At 34.8% G+C, this 13,665-nt stretch overlaps 1 protein-coding gene and 2 long non-coding RNA genes across 3 annotated transcripts in view; 2 read left to right on the top strand and 1 right to left on the bottom strand.

Moving 5' to 3' along the window:
- Positions 1 to 3,403: 3,403 nt before the first annotated feature.
- On the top strand, positions 3,404 to 5,325 carry LOC143258780 (uncharacterized). The gene is made up of 3 exons (XR_013032626.1): positions 3,404 to 3,599; positions 3,662 to 3,810; positions 3,899 to 5,325. It is a non-coding gene; the product is annotated as an uncharacterized LOC143258780 (long non-coding RNA).
- A 4,160-nt stretch (positions 5,326 to 9,485) lies between these two features.
- The window catches only part of LOC117221555 (proton-coupled amino acid transporter-like protein acs), a 57,332-nt gene continuing 53,152 nt past the window's right edge, over positions 9,486 to 13,665 (top strand). Inside the window, exon 1 of the mRNA XM_033472600.2 lies at positions 9,486 to 9,665. The gene's annotated coding sequence lies outside the window, so the exon portion shown is untranslated. The remainder of the gene's footprint in view (positions 9,666 to 13,665) is intronic.
- Positions 11,267 to 12,735, bottom strand: LOC143260656 (uncharacterized). Its single transcript, XR_013034946.1, has 4 exons — positions 12,579 to 12,735; positions 12,422 to 12,462; positions 12,261 to 12,308; positions 11,267 to 12,142 (listed from the first exon to the last, which is right to left on the bottom strand). It is a non-coding gene; the product is annotated as an uncharacterized LOC143260656 (long non-coding RNA).

Below are 13,665 nucleotides of genomic sequence, written 5' to 3'. Positions count from 1 at the left end.
TTAACAATAGCTGTGGATATAATAATTATTATATATATTATATATATATACATTATATTATATTATATTGATAATATATGTACATATGCGGATATAATAATTAACATTAATAACAGCTTGTGTACATACAACTCTATTCCCAGTGATTTGCAAAACGAGTTCTACAGACACCAAAATATAACCCTGTGCGAAAGTAAACACAATATTGAAGTTCCAGGAAATAATAAACATAGACCTAAGACACATTGAAATCCCATTTGAGGATGGAAATGGGAAATTTTTAACAAAAACTATTTGGCATAAGTGGAACCAAGGATGGATACATTCAAACCCATCTCTTCTACATGAGCTCAGAGAAAGTATATTCTCTACCAACCCAGCAGTATATTTAACAAGAAGGAAGCAAATTGTGCTATCTCGACTAAGAACTTGCATACTAAAATAACACGTGAGTGTATGCTCTCTGAAACAGATAAACTACTTTGTAACAACTGTAACACTGAGCTTACAGTTAAGCATATCCTAATAGAATGTCCAGTGTACAACAATATCAGAAAAAAAGTAAAAATGCCCAATATCATTAAAGAATATTTGGATAATTACAAGCAAATAGCAAAAGTTATGTCATACTTAGAAGAAACCAAATTGTTTAGTGAAATTGTACAGAAACTTAAAAAGCCTGGATTAAGAAAATAATGTAAAAATGTAATGCGAAACTATTGTATATATTATATATAATATTGTATATATTACAATATCATATTTCAATATTATATTACAATTATATTACAATTATATATACAATGTAATATATAATATACATATATTGTATATATATATATATTGTATATATGTAACCCTACAAATATTACCCGACAAATGATCGCTAATTGCTATTAAGCAGATGAGCATTAAATAAGTTAAATAAAAAAGAAAGAAAACTCTATTCTGTCTTGTTTACTTCCCTCTACGAGCAGCAATTAAGGCTTCGCGATTAATTAGTCCGACGCTTCCCTTCGAACCAATTTGTTACAGTATCTGAACGAAAGGAAAGTCATTATTTGTCTAGGCGTTAGTCATTATTTGTCTCCCGGCCTGGGCTAGGGAAAGTTTCTACGAAAAATACGGCCCTGTGTTCGTACGGATCGCTGTTCAAAATTTTTCCATACGGTGGGAATCTTCCTACCGCGATCGTAAAATGACCGTCGGATTCCCATATACATAATGGGTGCGATAATTTCTTGCCCTGTCAACTATTTCTTCAGCAAATCGGTTACGTAAGTTCGTGTCAATTTAACGCGAGATACGCACGCTCGGATAAAGGAAGAATTTAACGGAATGTTGATCATCCTTGTTCGTTGGAAAAGCTGTAAACGATGGAAATAAATTAGAAATAAATAAATAAATAAATACATAATCGACAAATCGAAAGGAAACTTTCGAGATTTCTTGTTTGAACTTGAATTTACGATGCATCCGTAAATATTTATCGTCGAATGCGAGCCTGCCTGATTGAACAATTGTATAAATTATTGTATAATTTCTCACCGGATTTCTCAATACTTCCTAGAAATTCCTGGAAAAATAAAATAAACAATACCAATTACGGTAGATTCTCCCAAATTGTCCATTTTTATGTGCAATCCGAGCGCGAATTAGGGTGAAAATTACTGTACACAAAATAATAATAATATATACTGTACACGAAATAAATATTTATATAAACATTTGCAGTATCGCGATATTTTTTATTATTTTCAAGCACGCGGATTGTTCGAACGCTATTTAAAAAAAAGGACTTTTTCCAGAAATTTCTAGGAAGAATTGAGAAATTCGGTGGAAGTTATACAATAATTTGTACAATTGTTCAATCAGGTAGGCTCGCATTCGACGATAAATATTTACGGATGCATCGTAAATTTAAGTTCCAGCAAGAAGCCTCGATTTATCGACCATTTGTCGATCATTTACAAAATCAATTTTTATTCTTGTTCTTTTGCTCTATTATGAACACTAGCGATAAAATGGAGCGATCACATGATAAGTGATTTAGACGATTCATTGGTTTTGTAAACGGAAAATCACAATATCACAATTTCTCTCATTTAATAAACGATAATAAAACGACACGAGATCCTTATCGAATCTCTGCCGAATTAAATGTCTCTCGCGACGCTCGGCGTTCCTTATTATACACATATTATACATTTATATATAATATAATATAATATTATTACATTATTATTATTATTATATATATATATTATTATATTATTATTATTATTATTATATATATACATTATATTGCTATTATCTATTGTTCAAGAGATACAGTAATTCTCTATCTATTATTGATCACCGTTGGCAATGTCTGCAACATCGTAGTGGAAAATTTCGGGATCCGTTCGTGCTCAGATAGGACGATAATATAATCGTGCCGAAGAAGAAACTCCCTCGTGACGGGGCATACGGGTACTTTCGTGATTCATGGCAGCGGAAAATTTACACGGAAACTGGTCCTCTCACCGTGGACGAAGGTACTCGTCCGTTGAAAACAATCCGAAGGATGGAAATAGAAGAAGGATCGACAAAGTATTTCCGAGGCCGTGCGACAGCCAAAGACGAACGAATTTAATGTAAATATATAATTATTAAATGTAAATTTATATGTAAATATATATACATATATAAATATAAATGTAAACATATATATACATATATAAGTATAAATGTAAATATATATATTATATATAAAAATATATATAATATTGTTTAGTCCTAGTTTAATTAAAAAAGAAAGCTTGTGATCATTTGTCGCATTATTACCTGGAATCCCAATCGTCGAGTTGATTCTTCGAACGATTGTTGCATTAGGAGCCCCTTCACAGCTCGTTACCGACGCTGTAGAAACGCGCCTTTTTACGTTTCGCGAAGATTTCATTCGACATCGCATATTTTCACCGAGTTCGATGCACGTAATTGATAACGGGTATTATAAGTCTAAAGTAAATCTCCTAGGTTCTCCGAAGGTACGCATATCGCTGATAAAACGTATTGCGATGGCAATTCGTTAAATCCGCGTGATCGAGCAGAACGCAGATAATAAACGGAAACACTGATCTACGCTAAAATCAAGGGAAACGCTAAAAAAGAAAAATATGTATATATACAGGGTGTCCTAAAATTATGGTATTTCCGAGAAATGAGGGGTTCCTGAGGCGATTTGAAGTAACTTTTTCCTAAGCGAGATTGCGATCCGCGGCTTTGTTTACGAGTTATTAACGAAAAACAGTGACCAATAGGAGGTGAGACAGCCGAGCCAATGAGCGGAACTGGGTTTCGACCGCACGTTGGCTCGCCCGCGTCGCGCCGGCAGAGCTCGCCTCAGTGTTTTTCATGAATAACTCGCGAACGATGCCTTCGTCCGCTGGTTGGCTCGCCCGCGTCGTGCCGGCCGAGCTCGCCTCTCATTGGTCAGCGTTTTTCGTGAATAACTCGCGAACGATGCCTCGGAGAAGATTTTTGTAAAGAAGAAAGTTGCTTCGAATCACCTCAGGAATCCCTCATTTCCCGGAAGTACCATAATTGTGGGACACTCTGTATGTAAATGTTTGTGCCTGTATCACGATACGCGGATTAGTATACATAATCTTTGCGATAGGGAACGAAGGTTAAGATCGGCAATAGTCAACTCGCATTACACGAAACGGAGGAGCGGATATTTGTAACATCTGAAAATCGTTTTTTTTTTGTTACGCTTCGAAGTGCAAAGAATTTTTCGGACGCCGAAGGCCGCCGTTTATAATTCAAGTATGTATAGGTTAACATATTGAATCAAACGGATGGTTTTATTCGATTAAAAAAAATCAACAATTTAACCGCTCTTATTGTTTTATAGATCGATTTCTACAAACAGTTTAAAGTTTCTTCCTCTCCCGAGAAAGCCGATAAGGCTGCTGCAGCAGCGTATCGATTATGTTTGTCGAGCCGAAGACCCGAAGACGAGTCAATCGCGTCTGCGAAGAAGAGGAATTTTGTAACAAACGTTTACGTGAACGGATTACGAGGGTGAAACCACGCCGCGTGGATCGTTAACAACAATCGATCATCGGTCACAAAACAACTGGCTCCAACACTAAAACTGGCTGGTCGGTGAAAATGATTGATTTGCGCGTTCGTCTCTCGAAGCCTCTTCGATGTGTAGCAATTTATTTTTGAAGCTGTTTGGCATCGGTCTTAGACGATCCATTGTCCTGCCATGGAATTTATTTACATGGCGTTTCAATCGTACGATAATAATATAAATTAACGTCGAAATCCGTGTTCGTCGTTTTCTCTCGTTAAAATCACTATGAACACGGTACGAGATCGGCACGAGATATATGATCCAGTAGATCTTAAATTTCGACAAAATGGATTAATTATTATTATATAATTATTATATGTATATATTATTAGTTATACAATATAATATTAATTATATATTGTAATAGTAATAATATTATATATAATACAGTATTACTATAATTATTATATTATAATACAATAATATTATAACATTATTAATATTATATTATATATATCATAATATATTATATTACAATATTGTATTATTAATACAATATCAATTATACAATAATTACTATGTAATAATATTAATTTCTGTCTAAAGCGCTTGTATTTCGCTACAACTTTCACGAGCCTATATTCTGCTATTAGTTTACAACTGGAAAAAGTGCAGAAAGAAAAATCGCAGTCGCAAATGATACCATTGGTAAAATGATGTTAACGCGTGTGTCGTTCCGTGTGCCCGGTGGTCGTTGGTAGCAAAGAATCGTTTCCGGTGTAGCGGCCGGGTTAAGGACGTTCAGTGAAACTCGATGCAAAGAATAAGAATTAACGACGCATCGACCTCCGCCGCGGCGGGATCTTTTTCGTTGGTTCGGTGCTCGCGCGTTGAATGATCCCACGAAATCGCGAACTCGCGTGCGAGCAACGGCGTCGTATCCAAATCCCCATTCTCGTTTTATCAATTATTATGACACGCGAGCGTTATCCAGGATCGCGTACCGAAGATAAATGCAACCGTTGCAACGTTTTTAGTGTCGTAGTTTTCAATTATACGAGGCATAGATAATAATAGATAGAATAGATATAATAAATTATTATATTATTTTATAATTATTATTATATTAAATTTTTTTTTCTTTTTTGTCCGGCGTTTAAAGTCGCATCAACCACCAGATATATTTTTTTTAGATTACTTTAGATTATGTTTTATATAATATAAATTGTAAATAAATTTCCTCGGATAAAAAAGTTGAAGGACAAAAGTTTTTTTAATCTCTTTTCCGTCTTGCCAAGTATGTACATAATAGCAAAATTTAAGAAAAGCAATTTTTGGACATCGTCCGGTAAACTAACCCCCAATATCGACTAAAAAAAAATTCCAGTCACTTGGACCAGTTTTAACCCTTTGTACTCGAAGCCACTGTAACTGTAAATCTAAAATAATTTTTCTGACCTACGCTGTTCTCTATTTTATATGACAGAGCGCATTTTACAGGTGTGAATTGAGTCTTGTGACTTATACAACAGTTATACTTTTAACAATTTTTCAAATCTAAATTTTGTTGATGTAAGAATTATTTTGGAATGTGACATAAACATTTTTTAGTGGTGCCTCGGAGTCACCGATCGAGCGAAAAGGGTTAAAAAAGTGACCGCGTTTTGAAAGGCGCACGCTCAATTTTACGAGGACAGAGTTAACATGAACAAGTTTATCGATTATCCACTGCAGCGAATTCGATTTCCGACGAAAGACTGGTTAAATCGTACCTTCGCGGATAACGCAAACCATAAATGGAAACGAGGTCGTACGCGTATGTAATATTTTTATGGGCGCGGGACGACCTTAAACTCAACCAGCCACGGACGAATGCAAATATACCTGTTTGTGACATGTTTTGTTAATTCGGGATCCTCGGATTCCATGGTATCACAAAGCTTCATCGTTCGGCCAGGAAAATCAGAGAGACAGAGAAAGAGAGAAAGAGAGAGAGAGAGAGAGAGAGAGAGAGAGAGAGAGAGAACCGGACGAATTTACGCGCCGATTTGTAAGCAATTTTATCAGTGTTTTCTTTACCTAAGAAACTCGGCTCAGCGATGGCGGACGTTGTTCTTCGACTTCGGGAAACCTAAAGTCGGAAACTGTTCTCGCCGTGGCTAATAATTAATGAATTTTATTTGAGATTTTCGGTGGACGATAAAGCGCGGGAACTTATCGTACGAATAGTTTTTAAATGATTTATCGTCTTCGATAATTTAATTCAGCTGTGTTCGACGAGTATACTCGTCATGGAGAAGTGACAGTATTTTGCGTTACGACGAGTATACTCGTCATAAAGAAATAGTAATATTCCCTGTTACGACGAGTATACTCGTCACGGAGAAGTGGCAATATTTTGGGACATGACGAGTATACTCGTCACGGAGAAATTACAGTATTTTGAGTCACGACGAATATACTCGTCACGGAGAAGTGGCAATATTTTGGGGCATGACGAGTATACTCGTCATGGAAAAGTGGCGGTATTTTGTGTCACGAGTATACTCGTCACGGAGAAATTACAATATCTTGTGTCATGACGAGTATACTCGTCACGGAGAAATTGCAGTATTTCGTGTCACGACGAGTATACTCGTCACGGTTAAATTACAGTATCTTGTGTCACGACGAGTATACTCGTCATCATTTGATTCTCGCGACACATATACAAGGTGTCCCAAAATTATGGCACTTCCGGGAAATTAGAGATTCCTGAGGTCATTCGAAGCAATTTTTTCTTTAAAATAATTTTTTCCGAAGCATGGTTAACGAATTATTAACGAAAAAGCAGTGACCAATGAGAGACGAGCTCTGCCTCGCGCCAGCCGAGCCCCCCTCTCATTGGTCACTGTTTTTCGTTAATAACTTGTAAACAAAGCCGCGGATTGCATTTTCGCCAAGAAAAAAATTACTTCAAATGATCTCATGAACCCCCCATTTCCGGATTGCGAGATATTTTTGGGACACCCTGTATAGGTGCGCGCTCTACAAAGAAGACGCCACAGAGCTCAATAGACGAAACTCGCTTATCTAGGATCGACCGAGCCGTTATAGAAGACACCGCGGTAAAATATGGTTGACAAATCGACGAGAAAAAAAAACGATGATAATGAAACGACGTAGACTCAAAGTTCGACGTTTCAAAGATAGCATTTTTCACTAGAAAAAAAAGGAACTGTTTGTCGTCTTCCCGATATATGTACTCCGATAACCCTTGTCGTAATTTTTTTCTGTTTTATTTTTTTTTATAAAACGAAAAGAAAAAACGACTTTCTGAACTTTCATGTTCAGAATTATAAATAACATCGTCGGTTGAACACGATCGACCGGGCAGCGCGTTAGAAAAAGAAAAGAAACACTCGACGAAACAATGGAAGTCGTTAAACTTTCTCACGATGAACGAGAAACGTCCTTGGAGTTCCAAGGAATCAGCACATTTATCGATTCAAATCTTTTGCAGTACATTCTCTCTTATATAACTACGCAAACGTTCGTTTCCGTGACGTCAGAGGCTGCAATAGCGTGTCCGACATTTCCTTATTAATCGAGAAGTCATTGCGGAAAGTACAAAATAAGCGGTTCCAATATTATTTAAAGATCGTGTTCAGACAACGATGACGACATACATACATACGTACGTACATGCTTTTTGCTTCGGTAAGCCAAAAAAAGTCTACGCGAGCATCGGACGTAAAAGAAACAAAGAGAGGAAGCAATTTATTTATATTTAGTTGTGGCAGTAGCTTTAATACTTTTCGCTATTGTATATTTATTATTATATGTTTTAATATTATGATTATATAATGTATATATAATATAATATGATTAATATATAATTATATAATGTATATACATATAATATAATATGATTAATATAAATAATTAATAATATGTTAACCCTTATCGGACGTCAGATATTCAGGCCTAATGTATAATGTGACGTGGAATGTGACATACGTCCGATAAGGGTTAACAATATATTAGTAATATAATTAATTATATATAATAGAATATAATTTATATTTTAACATTAACTGAATGTCCTATAGAAATTGTTCACTAACACCGCGCTTTCGACATATCGTTATAAACAAATATTTACAACTCCCTCGTTAATGCCACGTAAATTCGATTCGCCAGATCATAAAATTATATATTGTCGCGCATGACTTCGATCTCAACGTCGTTTCTTTTTTTTATTACACTCGATCCGCTTTCTGAAACTGTCCGCTTGAGAAAACCAATTCGATTTGGTCTTTTTTAAACGTTAACGAGAGCAGATCATCTATCCGTCGGCTCTATTTCACACGATCGCGGCCCGTAAAATTGTTATCAATTGTTGTCCACCGTGCGGTTAGCTATTTCAACACGCTGTGCGCGAAAGAGATATTAATATTTTTTTAATTATTATATAAAATAATATTATATTATATATAATTAATGTAATAATTATGTAACATAACTCTTGTTTCATACAATTGCTGAAGAAAGTTCTCATTTCGTATAAAGAATCGCTGCCTAATTTATCACCGTTGCAATCAAACATTTAATATTAATATTTTAATATTATAGTTATATGATGTATGTATAATTAATATATAATCTATAAATTTAATATATTAAATTATAATTTATAAATTTAAGATATAATTATTTATATAATTAGAGTGTAATTATATATAATCAATATATATATATATATATATACATAATTAATATCAAAATAATTTCGTCTAATAATTTTTGTCTAGTTTATCACCGTTGCAATCAAATATTTAATATTAATAATTTAATATTATAATTATATGATGTATATATGATTAATATACAATCTATAAATTTAATGTATTAAATTATAATTTATAAATTTAATAATATACTTATTTATATAATTAATATAATTATATATAATAAATATATGTATATAATTAATATCAAAATAATTTTGTTATATATTTGAAAAAATCCCTCCGTAAAATTCTCGTTATTATACCCGTTATCAAGATCTTATTGTCGATTCTATAAATATTAAATATTTGTTAGAAAGCCGATCTTTTCAAAATTCGCTTCTTTCAAATTTGTTAGACGCGAGTAAAGTATTATAAATCGCATAAAGATTACAAATTAAACAATATCGCTCTTCCCCCCTTCTCTCCCCTCTGTTCCTCTCTCTGAGTACCGCATACATAGTTAGAAGCGTTGGCAAAGAAATTAGAAAGAAAAAGTGAAGAAGAATTTTTCGAAACGAAAGTAAAAGGAACACGGTTTTTCGTTCGCGCGGTTCCCGTTCGCCGAGGCCTCGCGCGGGCCGACTCGGTTCTGGTCGCCGAGCATCGGAGGAAAGCCAAGAAATCCACGGCACGGAACTGGCAGCAAGGAGCAAAGCAGTCTTCGGTGGTTGAGGCCCGTGTGTTCTCGAGTGGCGCGGCTCCGTTTCAGTCGCGCGGAAGCAGCCGACCGTTGCACGTGCTTACGAATCGGCCGACAATCGCCGTCATCCATGGGTTACCAGTATCTGCGCTCCTATCTGGATACAATCTGAATTGACAACGAAAAAGTAAGTCGCACCGTTAACAACGTTTCCCAGGCTTCGACGATTTAATCGACGTGTTTCTAGCGAAAATCTGTCGTCGTCGTCGTTGTTTTCCTGTGCTCCGAAAAAATTCAACGTTAACGCATCGCTTGCCGGACAACTATTTAGACGATTATTTATTTCGACGCCGAATCTATCGATATAAAAATAACGCGCGATTGTAAATTCACGCGTTCTCGTCGCTTTTATAAAACAACACAGAGCAACAGATTTATGTTTTTATGGATATTGTATAGTCACGCGAACTTTTCGGCGCAAACAAACGTCGTATTGTCGTTAATGTTTTATTAATTAGCTCGCGTTTCATTTGTTTAATATGTTCAGTGCCGCGCGAGTCACGAATTTTTAACTAGCTTTTTGAAATTCATTTTTAACGCGATGCATTGAAGAAATTTAATGTTACTAGGATTTGTAGAATGCGAAATAGATGAACTAATATTTTCTATGATAAATTTTCACTTTCTAGATTCGGTATCATTAATTAAATGATTTTAACATGATGTTAATATTCGCTATTTGATGCGTTAACGCTAGAACTGCCAAACCAGTGCAAATGACTGGTTTCTAATTTTTTTCTCCTATGATTTTTGCTGCTGTAGAAATGTTTTTGTTGCATATTTTTATATTAACTTCTTCATTGAAGCGTATATTGTAATAATAATCGTGGGAAGTATAAATGAAAGTCATTGTTATAGTTATGAATATTATTATATATTATTATCAATTATATTAATAATATATTATGACATAATATGCTACATATTATTAATAATATATTATTTTTTATTAATATTACTATTGAAGTAATTGTTCTGAAACAATATCCTGCATTGGTCGCGTTAGGGGTTGGCAGTTCTAGCATTAAACGAAACTACTTTATACAAGCTAACATATTTGACGTTTTATCGCATCAACATCGTTGCATTCGAACACCGGTCTGCCGTGACCGGCGCTAATTTTGGAGCAACTTGCGACAGATTACGGATTCGTGGTGTCTTCTGAAAGCAAGATCGATTTGCCGTCAAGTTCGCCGTCGGATCTCGAATGGAACGAGCGTTTTTTTATTAGCTAGATCTCTGTTTAGAACAGAAAATCGATTACTAAAAATTTACTTTTGTACATTTCGTTATATACAAGTAAATGTGTCACGAGAAATTAATTAGAAATAAAAGTATTATAATGTGTTAAAATTACTGAAAGTAGAAATACATTTCTCAATCATTTTAACGCATTACAACACTTTCAACATATTTATAAAAATTTACTTTTATACATTTTGTTATATAATATATAAGTAAACGTGTTACGAGAAATTAATTAGAAATGTGTCAAAAGTATTATAATGTGTTAAAATTATTGAAAGTAGGAATACATTTTTCTTCAATTGCGCTTCCTTGCAATCGAGTTAGACAATTTCTATTATATATAACAAATATATGTATATACAATATATATAATATATAACAGATATATATATATATATATATATATATATAACAAAATTTATAAATCTATAAATCAGAATCCTAAAAATCCTCGTCGCATGCTCGTTGCCTTATCTCATCTGTCAGTCTTGTAAATATTGAACACATTTTAAGAAGTGAATTTTTTCAAACTTTGTTGCGCTCGCACGCTCGATCCGCGACCCCGCGAATTATATATATTTATATATATTATATTATTACATAATTATATATAATATATAATTTAAATGTAAATATAATAATTTATATATTATATATAAAAGTTTGTTAACTTTGCGTTAACAAAACCGAAGGGAAAGAAAGATGCTCCGAAATTGTTCGAGCGTGTTTACACGCCGGTATTTCTTCGCGCGGCGCTCGACGGGAGCGGTCGAGCGGGCAGATCCGCGAAAGCTTTTAAATATAAACTGTCTTCTATTTGGGACGAGCGCAGGGACAGCCGGCTACTAGTTTTTCCTAGCGCCGTTTACACGCGTTCGCGTTCCGCGGGAAAAAGCGATCGACGGTGTTGCGCTCGCGGGACGAAATTGCCTCCAAGAAGGTGTCTCGCGGGCGCATCGACAGGCGCCCGTGTGACACACGTGTAACGACGCGTTGACGTGATGCTCCCCGTATTATCTCGTTGTCAGTGCAGATCCATCGCTCGGATCTACTTATGTATTTCGACAGTTTTATCGGGCACCGGCTTTTGATTAGAGTGACAATTCCGATAGCCAGGCTCGAATGACACTGATTAATTGGACCGTTCGCTGAAGATATTCTTCCTGGAGACCTTTCTTCGGCCACTCGAACCATTATCTCTGCGTCACGCGAGATTTATTTCATCCCTTAGCGCTGCTGACGACTTGCTCGCGTTTCCCACGGTTCGCGTTCGTTATTCTTCTTCTTCTATTATTATTATTGTTATTATTATTACTATTAGTATTTATTTTCTTCTTATTTATTTATTTTCCTCCGCTATAAAAACCATAAAGAGAAATTATTATTAATAATAGTAACATAGTATATGATAGTAAATATAAAATAATAAAATAATAGTAAATCTATTATTGTTGATACTAATATCCCTACATACCTCGGGTGTGTGGCCGCTTTGGAGGATCTTGTTGAAGATTTTCCTTTGCTGTAAAAACCAAAAAATTATTATTAATAATAGTAATATGATATATAATAGTAAATATAAAAGAATAAAATAATAGTAAATCTATTATTAGTGATAATAATATCCCTACATACCTCGGGCCGCTTTGGAAGATCTTGTTGAAGATTTTCCCTCTCTATAAAAACCAGAAAGAAATTATTATTAACAATAGTAACATAATATATGATAGTAAATATAAAAGAATGAAATAATAGTAAATCTATTATTATTAATAATAATATCCCTACATACCTCGGGAGTCTGGCCGCATTCGGGGATCTTGTTGAAGATTATCCTCCGCTATAAAAACTAAAAAAGATTATTATTATTATTATTATTAATATGCGTCCGTATATATATATATCTTCCCTATAATTTCATTTACTTCGAAATGCAACATCAACGCATGCGCCGGAAATTTATCGATAGATATCTGTGACCTCTAACACAATTATTTATAAAATTGACAGTCGGTCGAAGATCTTTGTTAATAATCTTGTGCTATACTATATGAACTTCGACGCGACGCAAAATATATCTATGATCCAAGGAGACGTCATTTTGTATCTGTCTAGCTAGTTCCATTATTTATTTACTTATTAATATTATTCATTATTATATTATATTATTTATTATTATATTATATTCAGCGCGAGAAGTTAAGATCTATCTTATTGTCTATTATATTATTATCTATTATTATTAACTATTATAATCTCTAGGTGCCTAAATTACGCGGAAACAATGATGTCGAGCTAGAAAAAGACTCGCATGATAAAATGTCGAAAAAACTGGAGATATTCAACGGGAAAATCTAAAAACGTTGGCGGAAAGGTGCGCCGCTAAGACCGCGCGAATAAACAAACGAGACGCAACAATGTCTACGCTTATTTATAATTTCTAGAGGAAGCGAACAAACGCGAACGCGCGCGAACCATTTGTATATACATACATATATGTATATACATATATCTGTTCCGTTCTCTACGCTCTTTTATCTGCTTCCTACGCCGTTTTTATCGCCGCCGTTCGTTTTGCCAGAATTGTTTCGCATTGCGCAAGGAAACTAACGTGTTTCACTAATCACGATGTTGCGAGAGAACGTTCGACAGCAACAAGCCGCGAGATCCGGGCGATTCGATTCGATTCGTCGATCTTTCGAAGGAACAAGAAGTTTCGATCGCTTCCAACGAGTCGCTGGATCGCAGTGAAATTGATCGAACGACGTCGAAGAAAAGTACACTTCCGTTCGTTAATTTGCATCCCGTTCGATCTTCCAATGCGTCTAATTCGGAAGCGGATCGCTTATTAAACTACAACTACGATCGCCGAGGCAATA

This window comes from Megalopta genalis, chromosome 1 (genome assembly GCF_051020955.1).
Source record: "Megalopta genalis isolate 19385.01 chromosome 1, iyMegGena1_principal, whole genome shotgun sequence".
Classification (NCBI taxonomy): Eukaryota; Metazoa; Arthropoda; class Insecta; order Hymenoptera; family Halictidae; genus Megalopta; species Megalopta genalis.
Note: the sequence above shows the minus strand (reverse complement) of the source record. Positions and strands in the feature narration are given on the sequence as shown.